Below are 15,995 nucleotides of genomic sequence, written 5' to 3'. Positions count from 1 at the left end.
TTTTATAGTTTGATTGAATTAGAATTTATTTTTAACCTAATTTTTATAGTTTGAATCATCGAATTAGAATTTATTTTTTAACTAAATTTTATAGTTTGATTGAATTAGAATTTATTTTTAACCTAATTTTTATAGTTTGAATGATCGAATTAGAATTTATTTTTTAACTAAATTTTATAGTTTGATTGAATTAGAATTTATTTTTAACCTAATTTTTATAGTTTGAATGATCGAATTAGAATTTATTTTTTAACTGAATTTTATAGTTTGATTGAATTAGAATTTATTTTTAACCTAATTTTTATAGTTTGAATGATCGAATTAGAATGTATTTTTTAACTAAATTTTATAGTTTGATTGAATTAGAATTTATTTTTAACCTAATTTTTATAGTTTGAATGATTGAATTAGAATTTATTTTTTAACTAAATTTTATAGTTTGATTGAATTAGAATTTATTTTTAACCTAATTTTTATAGTTTGAATGATCGAATAAGAATTTATTTTTTAACTAAATTTTATAGTTTGATTGAATTAGAATTTATTTTTAACCTAATTTTTATAGTTTGAATGATCGAATTAGAATTTATTTTTTAACTAAATTTTATAGTTTGATAGATTGAATTAGAATTTATTTTTAACCTAATTTTTAACGTTTGAATGATCGAATTAGAATTTATTTTTTAACTAAATTTTATAGTTTGATTGAATTAGAATTTATTTTTTACCTAATTTTTAACGTTTGAATGATCGAATTAGAATTTATTTTTTAACTAAATTTTATAGTTTGATTGATTGAATTAGAATTTATTTTTAACCTAATTTTTATAGTTTGAATGATTGAATTAGAATTAATTTTTTAACTAAATTTTATAGTTTGATTGAATTAGAATTTATGTTTAACCTAATTTTAATAGTTTGAATGATTAAATTAGAATTTATTTTTTAACTAAATTGTATAGTTTGATTGAATTAGAATTTATTTTTTAACTAAATTTTATAGTTTGATTGATTGAATTAGAATTTATTTTTAACCTAATTTTTAACGTTTGAATGATCGAATTAGAATTTATTTTTTAACTAAATTTTATAGTTTGATTGATTGAATTAGAATTTATTTTTAACCTAATTTTTATAGTTTGAATGATTGAATTAGAATTTATTTTTTAACTAAATTTTATAGTTTGATTGAATTAGAATTTATTTTTAACCTAATTTTTATAGTTTGAATGATCGAATTAGAATTAATTTTTTAACTAAATTTTATAGTTTGATTGAATTAGAATTTATTTTTAACCTAATTTTTAACGTTTGAATGATCGAATTAGAATTTATTTTTTAACTAAATTTTATAGTTTGATTGATTGAATTAGAATTTATTTTTAACCTAATTTTTATAGTTTGAATGATCGAATTAGAATTAATTTTTTAACTAAATTTTATAGTTTGATTGAATTAGAATTTATGTTTAACCTAATTTTAATAGTTTGAATGATTAAATTAGAATTTATTTTTTTAATAAATTTTATAGTTTGATTGATTGAATTAGAATTTATTTTTAACCTAATTTTTAACGTTTGAATGATCGAATTAGAATTTATTTTTTAACTAAATTTTATAGTTTGATTGATTGAATTAGAATTTATTTTTTAACTAATTTTTATAGTTTGAATGATTGAATTAGAATTTATTTTTTAACTAAATTTTATAGTTTGATTGAATTAGAATTTATTTTTAACCTAATTTTTATAGTTTGAATGATCGAATTAGAATTTATTTTTTAACTAAATTTTATAGTTTGATTGAATTAGAATTTATTTTTAACCTAATTTTTATAGTTTGAATGATTGAATTAGACTTTATTTTTTAACTAAATTTTATAGTTTGATTGAATTAGAATTTATTTTTAACCTAATTTTTATAGTTTGAATGATTGAATTAGAATTTATTTTTTAACTAAATTTTATAGTTTGATTGAATTAGTATTTATTTTTAACCTAATTTTTATAGTTTGAATGATCGAATAAGAATTTATTTTTTAACTAAATTTTATAGTTTGATTGAATTAGAATTTATTTTTAACCTAATTTTTATAGTGTGAATGATCGAATTAGAATTTATTTTTAAACTAAATTTTGTAGTTTGATTGAACTAAAATTTATTTTTTAACTAAATTTTATAGTTTGATTGATTGAATTAGAATTTATTTTTAACCTAATTTTTATAGTTTGAATGATCGAATTAGAATTTATTTTTTAACTAAATTTTATAGTTTGATTGAATTAGAATTTATTTTTAACCTAATTTTTATAGTTTGAATCATCGAATTAGAATTTATTTTTAAAATAAATTTTATAGTTTGATTGAATTAGAATTTATTTTTAACCTAATTTTTATAGTATGAATAATCGAATTAATATTTATTTTTTAACTAAATTTTATAGTTTGATTGAATTAGAATTTATTTTTAACCTAATCTTTATAGTTTGAATGATCGAATAAGAATTTATTTTTTAACTAAATTTTATAGTTTGATTGAATTAGAATTTATTTTTAACCTAATTTTTATAGTTTGAATCATCGAATTAGAATTTATTTTTTAACTAAATTTTATAGTTTGATTCAATTAGAATTTATTTTTAACCTAATTTTTATAGTTTGAATGATCGAATTAGAATTAATTTTTTAACTAAATTTTATAGTTTGATTGAATGAGAATTTATTTTTAACCTAATTTTTATAGTTTGAATCATCGAATTAGAATTTATTTTTTAACTAAATTTTATAGTTTGATTGAATTAGAATTTATTTTTAACCTAATTTTTATAGTTTGAATGATCGAATTAGAATTTATTTTTTAACTAAATTTTATAGTTTGATTGAATTAGAATTTATTTTTAACCTAATTTTTATAGTTTGAATGATCGAATTAGAATTCATTTTTTAACTAAATTTTATAGTTTGATTGAATTAGAATTTATTTTTAACCTAATTTTTATAGTTTGAATGATCGAATTAGAATTTATTTTTTAACTAAATTTTATAGTTTGATTGAATTAGAATTTATTTTTAACCTAATTTTTATAGTTTGAATGATCGAATTAGAATTTATTTTTTAACTAAATTTTATAGTTTGATTGAATTAGAATTTATTTTTAACCTAATTTTTATAGTTTTAATGATTGAATTTGAATTTATTTTTTAACTAAATTTTATAGTTTGATTGAATTAGAATTTATTTTTAACCTAATTTTTATAGTTTGAATGATGGAATAAGAATTTATTTTTTAACTAAATTTTATAGTTTGATTGAATTAGAATTTATTTTTAACCTAATTTTTATAGTTTGAATGATCGAATTAGAATTTATTTTTTAACTAAATTTTATAGTTTGATAGATTGAATTAGAATTTATTTTTAACCTAATTTTTATAGTTTGAATGATCGAATTAGAATTTATTTTTTAACTAAATTTTATAGTTTGATTGAATTAGAATTTATTTTTAACCTAATTTTTAACGTTTGAATGATCGAATTAGAATTTATTTTTTAACTAAATTTTATAGTTTGATTGATTGAATTAGAATTTATTTTTAACCTAATTTTTATAGTTTGAATGATTGAATTAGAATTTATTTTTTAACTAAATTTTATAGTTTGATTGAATTAGAATTTATTTTTAACCTAATTTTTATAGTTTGAATGATCGAATTAGAATTTATTTTTTAACTAAATTTTATAGTTTGATTGATTGAATTAGAATTTATTTTTAACCTAATTTTTATAGTTTGAATGATCGAATTAGAATTTATTTTTTAACTAAATTTTATAGTTTGATTGAATTAGAATTTATTTTTAACCTAATTTTTATAGTTTGAATCATCGAATTAGAATTTATTTTTAAAATAAATTTTATAGTTTGATTGAATTAGAATTTATTTTTAACCTAATTTTTATAGTATGAATAATCGAATTAATATTTATTTTTTAACTAAATTTTATAGTTTGATTGAATTAGAATTTATTTTTAACCTAATCTTTATAGTTTGAATGATCGAATAAGAATTTATTTTTTAACTAAATTTTATAGTTTGATTGAATTAGAATTTATTTTTAACCTAATTTTTATAGTTTGAATCATCGAATTAGAATTTATTTTTTAACTAAATTTTATAGTTTGATTCAATTAGAATTTATTTTTAACCTAATTTTTATAGTTTGAATGATCGAATTAGAATTAATTTTTTAACTAAATTTTATAGTTTGATTGAATGAGAATTTATTTTTAACCTAATTTTTATAGTTTGAATCATCGAATTAGAATTTATTTTTTAACTAAATTTTATAGTTTGATTGAATTAGAATTTATTTTTAACCTAATTTTTATAGTTTGAATGATCGAATTAGAATTTATTTTTTAACTAAATTTTATAGTTTGATTGAATTAGAATTTATTTTTAACCTAATTTTTATAGTTTGAATGATCGAATTAGAATTTATTTTTTAACTAAATTTTATAGTTTGATTGAATTAGAATTTATTTTTAACCTAATTTTTATAGTTTGAATGATCGAATTAGAATTTATTTTTTAACTAAATTTTATAGTTTGATTGAATTAGAATTTATTTTTAACCTAATTTTTATAGTTTGAATGATCGAATTAGAATTTATTTTTTAACTAAATTTTATAGTTTGATTGAATTAGAATTTATTTTTAACCTAATTTTTATAGTTTTAATGATTGAATTTGAATTTATTTTTTAACTAAATTTTATAGTTTGATTGAATTAGAATTTATTTTTAACCTAATTTTTATAGTTTGAATGATGGAATAAGAATTTATTTTTTAACTAAATTTTATAGTTTGATTGAATTAGAATTTATTTTTAACCTAATTTTTATAGTTTGAATGATCGAATTAGAATTTATTTTTTAACTAAATTTTATAGTTTGATAGATTGAATTAGAATTTATTTTTAACCTAATTTTTATAGTTTGAATGATCGAATTAGAATTTATTTTTTAACTAAATTTTATAGTTTGATTGAATTAGAATTTATTTTTAACCTAATTTTTAACGTTTGAATGATCGAATTAGAATTTATTTTTTAACTAAATTTTATAGTTTGATTGATTGAATTAGAATTTATTTTTAACCTAATTTTTATAGTTTGAATGATTGAATTAGAATTTATTTTTTAACTAAATTTTATAGTTTGATTGAATTAGAATTTATTTTTAACCTAATTTTTATAGTTTGAATGATCGAATTAGAATTTATTTTTTAACTAAATTTTATAGTTTGATTGATTGAATTAGAATTTATTTTTAACCTAATTTTTATAGTTTGAATGATCGAATTAGAATTAATTTTTTAACTAAATTTTATAGTTTGATTGAATTAGAATTTATTTTTAACCTAATTTTTAACGTTTGAATGATCGAATTAGAATTTATTTTTTAACTAAATTTTATAGTTTGATTGAATTAGAATTTATTTTTAACCTAATTTTTATAGTTTGAATGATCGAATTAGAATTTATTTTTTAACTAAATTTTATAGTTTGATTGAATTAGAATTTATTTTTAACCTAATTTTTATAGTTTGAATGATCGAATTAGAATTTATTTTTTAACTAAATTTTATAGTTTGATTGAATTAGAATTTATTTTTAACCTAATTTTTATAGTTTGAATGATCGAATTAGAATTTATTTTTTAACTAAATTTTATAGTTTGATTGATTGAATTAGAATTTATTTGTAACCTAATTTTTATAGTTTGAATGATTGAATTAGAATTTATTTTTAAACTAAATTTTGTAGTTTGATTGAACTAAAATTTATTTTTTAACTAAATTTTATTGTTTGATTGATTGAATTAGAATTTATTTTTAACCCAATTTTTAATAGTTTGAATGATCGAATTAGAATTTATTTTTTAACTAAATTTTATAGTTTGATTGAATTAGAATTTATTTTTAACCTAATTTTTATAGTTTGAATGATCGAATTAGAATTTATTTTTTAACTAAATTTTATAGTTTGATTGAATTAGAATTTATTTTTAACCTAATTTTTATAGTTTGAATGATCGAATTAGAATTTATTTTTTAACTAAATTTTATAGTTTGATTGAATTAGAATTTATTTTAAACCTAATTTTTATAGTGTGAATGATCGAATTAGAATTTATTTTTTAACTAAATTTTATAGTTTGATTGATTGAATTAGAATTTATTTGTAACCTAATTTTTATAGTTTGAATGATTGAATTAGAATTTATTTTTTAACTAAATTTTATAGTTTGATTGAATTAGAATTTATTTTTAACCTAATTTTTATAGTTTGAATGATCGAATAAGAATTTATTTTTTAACTAAATTTTATAGTTTGATTGAATTAGAATTTATTTTTAACCTAATTTTTATAGTTTGAATGATCGAATTAGAATTTATTTTTTAAATTAATTTTATAGTTTGATTCAATTAGAATTTATTTTTAACCTAATTTTTATAGTTTGAATGATCGAATTAGAATTTATTTTTTAACTAAATTTTATAGTTTGATTGATTGAATTAGAATTTATTTGTAACCTAATTTTTATAGTTTGAATGATCGAATTAGAATTTATTTTTTAACTAAATTTTATAGTTTGATTGAATTAGAATTTATTTTTTAACTAAATTTTATAGTTTGATTGAATTAGAATTTATTTTTAACCTAATTTTTAACGTTTGAATGATCGAATTAGAATTTATTTTTTAACTAAATTTTATAGTTTGATTGATTGAATTAGAATTTATTTTTAACCTAATTTTTATAGTTTGAATGATTGAATTAGAATTTATTTTTTAACTAAATTTTATAGTTTGATTGAATTAGAATTTATTTTTAACCTAATTTTTATAGTTTGAATGATCGAATTAGAATTTATTTTTTAACTAAATTTTATAGTTTGATTGATTGAATTAGAATTTATTTTTAACCTAATTTTTATAGTTTGAATGATCGAATTAGAATTAATTTTTTAACTAAATTTTATAGTTTGATTGAATTAGAATTTATTTTTAACCTAATTTTTAACGTTTGAATGATCGAATTAGAATTTATTTTTTAACTAAATTTTATAGTTTGATTGAATTAGAATTTATTTTTAACCTAATTTTTATAGTTTGAATGATCGAATTAGAATTTATTTTTTAACTAAATTTTATAGTTTGATTGAATTAGAATTTATTTTTAACCTAATTTTTATAGTTTGAATGATCGAATTAGAATTTATTTTTTAACTAAATTTTATAGTTTGATTGAATTAGAATTTATTTTTAACCTAATTTTTATAGTTTAAATGATCGAATTAGAATTTATTTTTTAACTAAATTTTATAGTTTGATTGATTGAATTAGAATTTATTTGTAACCTAATTTTTATAGTTTGAATGATTGAATTAGAATTTATTTTTAAACTAAATTTTGTAGTTTGATTGAACTAAAATTTATTTTTTAACTAAATTTTATAGTTTGATTGATTGAATTAGAATTTATTTGTAACCTAATTTTTATAGTTTGAATGATCGAATTAGAATGTATTTTTTAACTAAATTTTATAGTTTGATTGAATTAGAATTTATTTTTTAACTAAATTTTATAGTTTGATTGAATTAGAATTTATTTTTTAACTAAATTTTATAGTTTGATTGAATTAGAATTTATTTTTTAACTAAATTTTATAGTTTGATTGAATTAGAATTTATTTTTAACCTAATTTTTAACGTTTGAATGATCGAATTAGAATTTATTTTTTAACTAAATTTTATAGTTTGATTGATTGAATTAGAATTTATTTTTAACCTAATTTTTATAGTTTGAATGATTGAATTAGAATTTATTTTTTAACTAAATTTTATAGTTTGATTGAATTAGAATTTATTTTTAACCTAATTTTTATAGTTTGAATGATCGAATTAGAATTTATTTTTTAACTAAATTTTATAGTTTGATTGATTGAATTAGAATTTATTTTTTAACTAATTTTTATAGTTTGAATGATCGAATTAGAATTAATTTTTTAACTAAATTTTATAGTTTGATTGAATTAGAATTTATTTTTAACCTAATTTTTAACGTTTGAATGATCGAATTAGAATTTATTTTTTAACTAAATTTTATAGTTTGATTGAATTAGAATTTATTTTTAACCTAATTTTTATAGTTTGAATGATCGAATTAGAATTTATTTTTTAACTAAATTTTATAGTTTGATTGAATTAGAATTTATTTTTAACCTAATTTTTATAGTTTGAATGATCGAATTAGAATTAATTTTTTAACTAAATTTTATAGTTTGATTGAATTAGAATTTATTTTTAACCTAATTTTTATAGTTTGAATGATCGAATTAGAATTTATTTTTTAACTACATTTTATAGTTTTATTGATTGAATTAGAATTTATTTGTAACCTAATTTTTATAGTTTGAATGATTGAATTAGAATTTATTTTTAAACTAAATTTTGTAGTTTGATTGAACTAAAATTTATTTTTTAACTAAATTTTATAGTTTGATTGATTGAATTAGAATTTATTTTTAACCCAATTTTTATAGTTTGAATGATCGAATTAGAATTTATTTTTTAACTAAATTTTATAGTTTGATTGAATTAGAATTTATTTTTAACCTAATTTTTATAGTTTGAATGATCGAATTAGAATTTATTTTTTAACTAAATTTTATAGTTTGATTGAATTAGAATTTATTTTTAACCTAATTTTTAACGTTTGAATGATCGAATTAGAATTTATTTTTTAACTAAATTTTATAGTTTGATTGATTGAATTAGAATTTATTTTTAACCTAATTTTTATAGTTTGAATGATCGAATTAGAATTTATTTTTTAACTAAATTTTATAGTTTGATTGAATTAGAATTTATGTTTAACCTAATTTTAATAGTTTGAATGATTAAATTAGAATTTATTTTTTAACTAAATTTTATAGTTTGATTGAATTAGAATTTATTTTTAACCTAATTTTTAACGTTTGAATGATCGAATTAGAATTTATTTTTTAACTAAATTTTATAGTTTGATTGATTGAATTAGAATTTATTTTTTAACTAATTTTTATAGTTTGAATGATTGAATTAGAATTTATTTTTTAACTAAATATTATAGTTTGATTGAATTAGAATTTATTTTTAACCTAATTTTTATAGTTTGAATGATCGAATTAGAATTTATTTTTTAACAGAATTTTATAGTTTGATTGAATTAGAATTTATTTTTAACCTAATTTTTATAGTTTGAATGATTGAATTAGAATTTATTTTTTAACTAAATTTTATAGTTTGATTGAATTAGAATTTATTTTTAACCTAATTTTTATAGTTTGAATGATTGAATTAGAATTTATTTTTTAACTAAATTTTATAGTTTGATTGAATTAGTATTTATTTTTAACCTAATTTTTATTGTTTGAATGATCGAATTAGAATTTATTTTTTAACTAAATTTTATAGTTTGATTGAATTAGAATTTATTTTTAACCTAATTTTTATAGTGTGAATGATCGAATTAGAATTTATTTTTAAACTAAATTTTGTAGTTTGATTGAACTAAAATTTATTTTTTTACTAAATTTTATAGTTTGATTGATTGAATTAGAATTTATTTTTAACCTAATTTTTATAGTTTGAATGATCGAATTAGAATTTAGTTTTTTAACTAAATTTTATAGTTTGATTGAATTAGAATTTATTTTTAACCTAATTTTTATAGTTTGAATCATCGAATTAGAATTTATTTTTAAAATAAATTTTATAGTTTGATTGAATTAGAATTTATTTTTAACCTAATTTTTATAGTATGAATAATCGAATTAATATTTATTTTTTAACTAAATTTTATAGTTTGATTGAATTAGAATTTATTTTTAACCTAATTTTTATAGTTTGAATGATCGAATTAGAATTTATTTTTTAACTAAATTTTATAGTTTGATTGATTGAATTAGAATTTATTTTTAACCTAATTTTTATAGTTTGAATGATCGAATTAGAATTAATTTTTTAACTAAATTTTATAGTTTGATTGAATTAGAATTTATTTTTAACCTAATTTTTAACGTTTGAATGATCGAATTAGAATTTATTTTTTAACTAAATTTTATAGTTTGATTGAATTAGAATTTATTTTTAACCTAATTTTTATAGTTTGAATGATCGAATTAGAATTTATTTTTTAACTAAATTTTATAGTTTGATTGAATTAGAATTTATTTTTAACCTAATTTTTATAGTTTGAATGATCGAATTAGAATTTATTTTTTAACTAAATTTTATAGTTTGATTGAATTAGAATTTATTTTTAACCTAATTTTTATAGTTTAAATGATCGAATTAGAATTTATTTTTTAACTAAATTTTATAGTTTGATTGATTGAATTAGAATTTATTTGTAACCTAATTTTTATAGTTTGAATGATTGAATTAGAATTTATTTTTAAACTAAATTTTGTAGTTTGATTGAACTAAAATTTATTTTTTAACTAAATTTTATAGTTTGATTGATTGAATTAGAATTTATTTGTAACCTAATTTTTATAGTTTGAATGATCGAATTAGAATGTATTTTTTAACTAAATTTTATAGTTTGATTGAATTAGAATTTATTTTTTAACTAAATTTTATAGTTTGATTGAATTAGAATTTATTTTTTAACTAAATTTTATAGTTTGATTGAATTAGAATTTATTTTTTAACTAAATTTTATAGTTTGATTGAATTAGAATTTATTTTTAACCTAATTTTTAACGTTTGAATGATCGAATTAGAATTTATTTTTTAACTAAATTTTATAGTTTGATTGATTGAATTAGAATTTATTTTTAACCTAATTTTTATAGTTTGAATGATTGAATTAGAATTTATTTTTTAACTAAATTTTATAGTTTGATTGAATTAGAATTTATTTTTAACCTAATTTTTATAGTTTGAATGATCGAATTAGAATTTATTTTTTAACTAAATTTTATAGTTTGATTGATTGAATTAGAATTTATTTTTTAACTAATTTTTATAGTTTGAATGATCGAATTAGAATTAATTTTTTAACTAAATTTTATAGTTTGATTGAATTAGAATTTATTTTTAACCTAATTTTTAACGTTTGAATGATCGAATTAGAATTTATTTTTTAACTAAATTTTATAGTTTGATTGAATTAGAATTTATTTTTAACCTAATTTTTATAGTTTGAATGATCGAATTAGAATTTATTTTTTAACTAAATTTTATAGTTTGATTGAATTAGAATTTATTTTTAACCTAATTTTTATAGTTTGAATGATCGAATTAGAATTAATTTTTTAACTAAATTTTATAGTTTGATTGAATTAGAATTTATTTTTAACCTAATTTTTATAGTTTGAATGATCGAATTAGAATTTATTTTTTAACTACATTTTATAGTTTTATTGATTGAATTAGAATTTATTTGTAACCTAATTTTTATAGTTTGAATGATTGAATTAGAATTTATTTTTAAACTAAATTTTGTAGTTTGATTGAACTAAAATTTATTTTTTAACTAAATTTTATAGTTTGATTGATTGAATTAGAATTTATTTTTAACCCAATTTTTATAGTTTGAATGATCGAATTAGAATTTATTTTTTAACTAAATTTTATAGTTTGATTGAATTAGAATTTATTTTTAACCTAATTTTTATAGTTTGAATGATCGAATTAGAATTTATTTTTTAACTAAATTTTATAGTTTGATTGAATTAGAATTTATTTTTAACCTAATTTTTAACGTTTGAATGATCGAATTAGAATTTATTTTTTAACTAAATTTTATAGTTTGATTGATTGAATTAGAATTTATTTTTAACCTAATTTTTATAGTTTGAATGATCGAATTAGAATTTATTTTTTAACTAAATTTTATAGTTTGATTGAATTAGAATTTATGTTTAACCTAATTTTAATAGTTTGAATGATTAAATTAGAATTTATTTTTTAACTAAATTTTATAGTTTGATTGAATTAGAATTTATTTTTAACCTAATTTTTAACGTTTGAATGATCGAATTAGAATTTATTTTTTAACTAAATTTTATAGTTTGATTGATTGAATTAGAATTTATTTTTTAACTAATTTTTATAGTTTGAATGATTGAATTAGAATTTATTTTTTAACTAAATATTATAGTTTGATTGAATTAGAATTTATTTTTAACCTAATTTTTATAGTTTGAATGATCGAATTAGAATTTATTTTTTAACAGAATTTTATAGTTTGATTGAATTAGAATTTATTTTTAACCTAATTTTTATAGTTTGAATGATTGAATTAGAATTTATTTTTTAACTAAATTTTATAGTTTGATTGAATTAGAATTTATTTTTAACCTAATTTTTATAGTTTGAATGATTGAATTAGAATTTATTTTTTAACTAAATTTTATAGTTTGATTGAATTAGTATTTATTTTTAACCTAATTTTTATTGTTTGAATGATCGAATTAGAATTTATTTTTTAACTAAATTTTATAGTTTGATTGAATTAGAATTTATTTTTAACCTAATTTTTATAGTGTGAATGATCGAATTAGAATTTATTTTTAAACTAAATTTTGTAGTTTGATTGAACTAAAATTTATTTTTTTACTAAATTTTATAGTTTGATTGATTGAATTAGAATTTATTTTTAACCTAATTTTTATAGTTTGAATGATCGAATTAGAATTTAGTTTTTTAACTAAATTTTATAGTTTGATTGAATTAGAATTTATTTTTAACCTAATTTTTATAGTTTGAATCATCGAATTAGAATTTATTTTTAAAATAAATTTTATAGTTTGATTGAATTAGAATTTATTTTTAACCTAATTTTTATAGTATGAATAATCGAATTAATATTTATTTTTTAACTAAATTTTATAGTTTGATTGAATTAGAATTTATTTTTAACCTAATCTTTATAGTTTGAATGATCGAATAAGAATTTATTTTTTAACTAAATTTTATAGTTTGATTGAATTAGAATTTATTTTTAACCTAATTTTTATAGTTTGACTGATTGAATTAGAATTTATTTTTTAACTAAATTTTATAGTTTGATTGAATTAGAATTTATTTTTAACCTAATTTTTATAGTTTGAATGATCGAATTAGAATGTATTTTTTAACTAAATTTTATAGTTTGATTGAATTAGAATTTATTTTTAACCTAATTTTTATAGTTTGAATGATCGAATTAGAATTAATTTTTTAACTAAATTTTATAGTTTGATTGAATTAGAATTTATGTTTAACCTAATTTTAATAGTTTGAATGATTAAATTAGAATTTATTTTTTAACTAAATTGTATAGTTTGATTGAATTAGAATTTATTTTTTAACTAAATTTTATAGTTTGATTGATTGAATTAGAATTTATTTTTAACCTAATTTTTAACGTTTGAATGATCGAATTAGAATTTATTTTTTAACTAAATTTTATAGTTTGATTGATTGAATTAGAATTTATTTTTAACCTAATTTTTATAGTTTGAATGATTGAATTAGAATTAATTTTTTAACTAAATTTTATAGTTTGATTGAATTAGAATTTATGTTTAACCTAATTTTAATAGTTTGAATGATTAAATTAGAATTTATTTTTTAACTAAATTTTATAGTTTGATTGAATTAGAATTTATTTTTAACCTAATTTTTAACGTTTGAATGATCGAATTAGAATTTATTTTTTAACTAAATTTTATAGTTTGATTGATTGAATTAGAATTTATTTTTAACCTAATTTTTATAGTTTGAATGATCGAATTAGAATTAATTTTTTAACTAAATTTTATAGTTTGATTGAATTAGAATTTATGTTTAACCTAATTTTAATAGTTTGAATGATTAAATTAGAATTTATTTTTTAACTAAATTTTATAGTTTGATTGAATTAGAATTTATTTTTAACCTAAGTTTTAACGTTTGAATGATCGAATTAGAATTTATTTTTTAACTAAATTTTATAGTTTGATTGATTGAATTAGAATTTATTTTTTAACTAATTTTTATAGTTTGAATGATTGAATTAGAATTTATTTTTTAACTAAATTTTATAGTTTGATTGAATTAGAATTTATTTTTAACCTAATTTTTATAGTTTGAATGATCGAATTAGAATTTATTTTTTAACAGAATTTTATAGTTTGATTGAATTAGAATTTATTTTTAACCTAATTTTTATAGTTTGAATGATTGAATTAGAATTTATTTTTTAACTAAATTTTATAGTTTGATTGAATTAGAATTTATTTTTAACCTAATTTTTATAGTTTGAATGATCGAATTAGAATTTATTTTTTAACAGAATTTTATAGTTTGATTGAATTAGAATTTATTTTTAACCTAATTTTTATAGTTTGAATGATTGAATTAGAATTTATTTTTTAACTAATTTTTATAGTTTGAATGATTGAATTAGAATTTATTTTTTAACTAAATTTTATAGTTTGATTGAATTAGAATTTATTTTTAACCTAATTTTAATAGTTTGAATGATTAAATTAGAATTTATTTTTTAACTAAATTGTATAGTTTGATTGAATTAGAATTTATTTTTTAACTAAATTTTATAGTTTGATTGATTGAATTAGAATTTATTTTTTAACTAAATTTTATAGTTTGATTGAATTAGAATTTATTTTTAACCTAATTTTTAACGTTTGAATGATCGAATTAGAATTTTTTTTTTAACTAAATTTTATAGTTTGATTGATTGAATTAGAATTTATTTTTAACCTAATTTTTATAGTTTGAATGATCGAATTAGAATTTATTTTGTAACTAAATTTTATAGTTTGATTGAATTAGAATTTATGTTTAACCTAATTTTAATAGTTTGAATGATTAAATTAGAATTTATTTTTTAACTAAATTTTATAGTTTGATTGAATTAGAATTTATTTTTAACCTAAGTTTTAACGTTTGAATGATCGAATTAGAATTTATTTTTTAACTAAATTTTATAGTTTGATTGATTGAATTAGAATTTATTTTTTAACTAATTTTTATAGTTTGAATGATTGAATTAGAATTTATTTTTTAACTAAATATTATAGTTTGATTGAATTAGAATTTATTTTTAACCTAATTTTTATAGTTTGAATGATCGAATTAGAATTTATTTTTTAACAGAATTTTATAGTTTGATTGAATTAGAATTTATTTTTAACCTAATTTTTATAGTTTGAATGAGTGAATTAGACTTTATTTTTTAACTAAATTTTATAGTTTGATTGAATTAGAATTTATTTTTAACCTAATTTTTATAGTTTGAATGATTGAATTAGAATTTATTTTTTAACTAAATTTTATAGTTTGATTGAATTAGTATTTATTTTTAACCTAATTTTTATTGTTTGAATGATCGAATTAGAATTTATTTTTTAACTAAATTTTATAGTTTGATTGAATTAGAATTTATTTTTAACCTAATTTTTATAGTGTGAATGATCGAATTAGAATTTATTTTTAAACTAAATTTTGTAGTTTGATTGAACTAAAATTTATTTTTTTACTAAATTTTATAGTTTGATTGATTGAATTAGAATTTATTTTTAACCTAATTTTTATAGTTTGAATGATCGAATTAGAATTTAGTTTTTTAACTAAATTTTATAGTTTGATTGAATTAGAATTTATTTTTAACCTAATTTTTATAGTTTGAATCATCGAATTAGAATTTATTTTTAAAATAAATTTTATAGTTTGATTGAATTAGAATTTATTTTTAACCTAATTTTTATAGTATGAATAATCGAATTAATATTTATTTTTTAACTAAATTTATAGTTTGATTGAATTAGAATTTATTTTTAACCTAATCTTTATAGTTTGAATGATCGAATAAGAATTTATTTTTTAACTAAATTTTATAGTTTGATTGAATTAGAATTTATTTTTAACCTAATTTTTATAGTTTGACTGATTG

Source organism: Euprymna scolopes, chromosome 46, assembly GCF_053919585.1.
Source record: "Euprymna scolopes isolate OS-2025 chromosome 46, ASM5391958v1, whole genome shotgun sequence".
Taxonomy (NCBI): Eukaryota; Metazoa; Mollusca; class Cephalopoda; order Sepiida; family Sepiolidae; genus Euprymna; species Euprymna scolopes.
The sequence above is the reverse complement of the archived record's forward strand: the minus strand, read 5'-3'. Positions refer to the sequence as shown.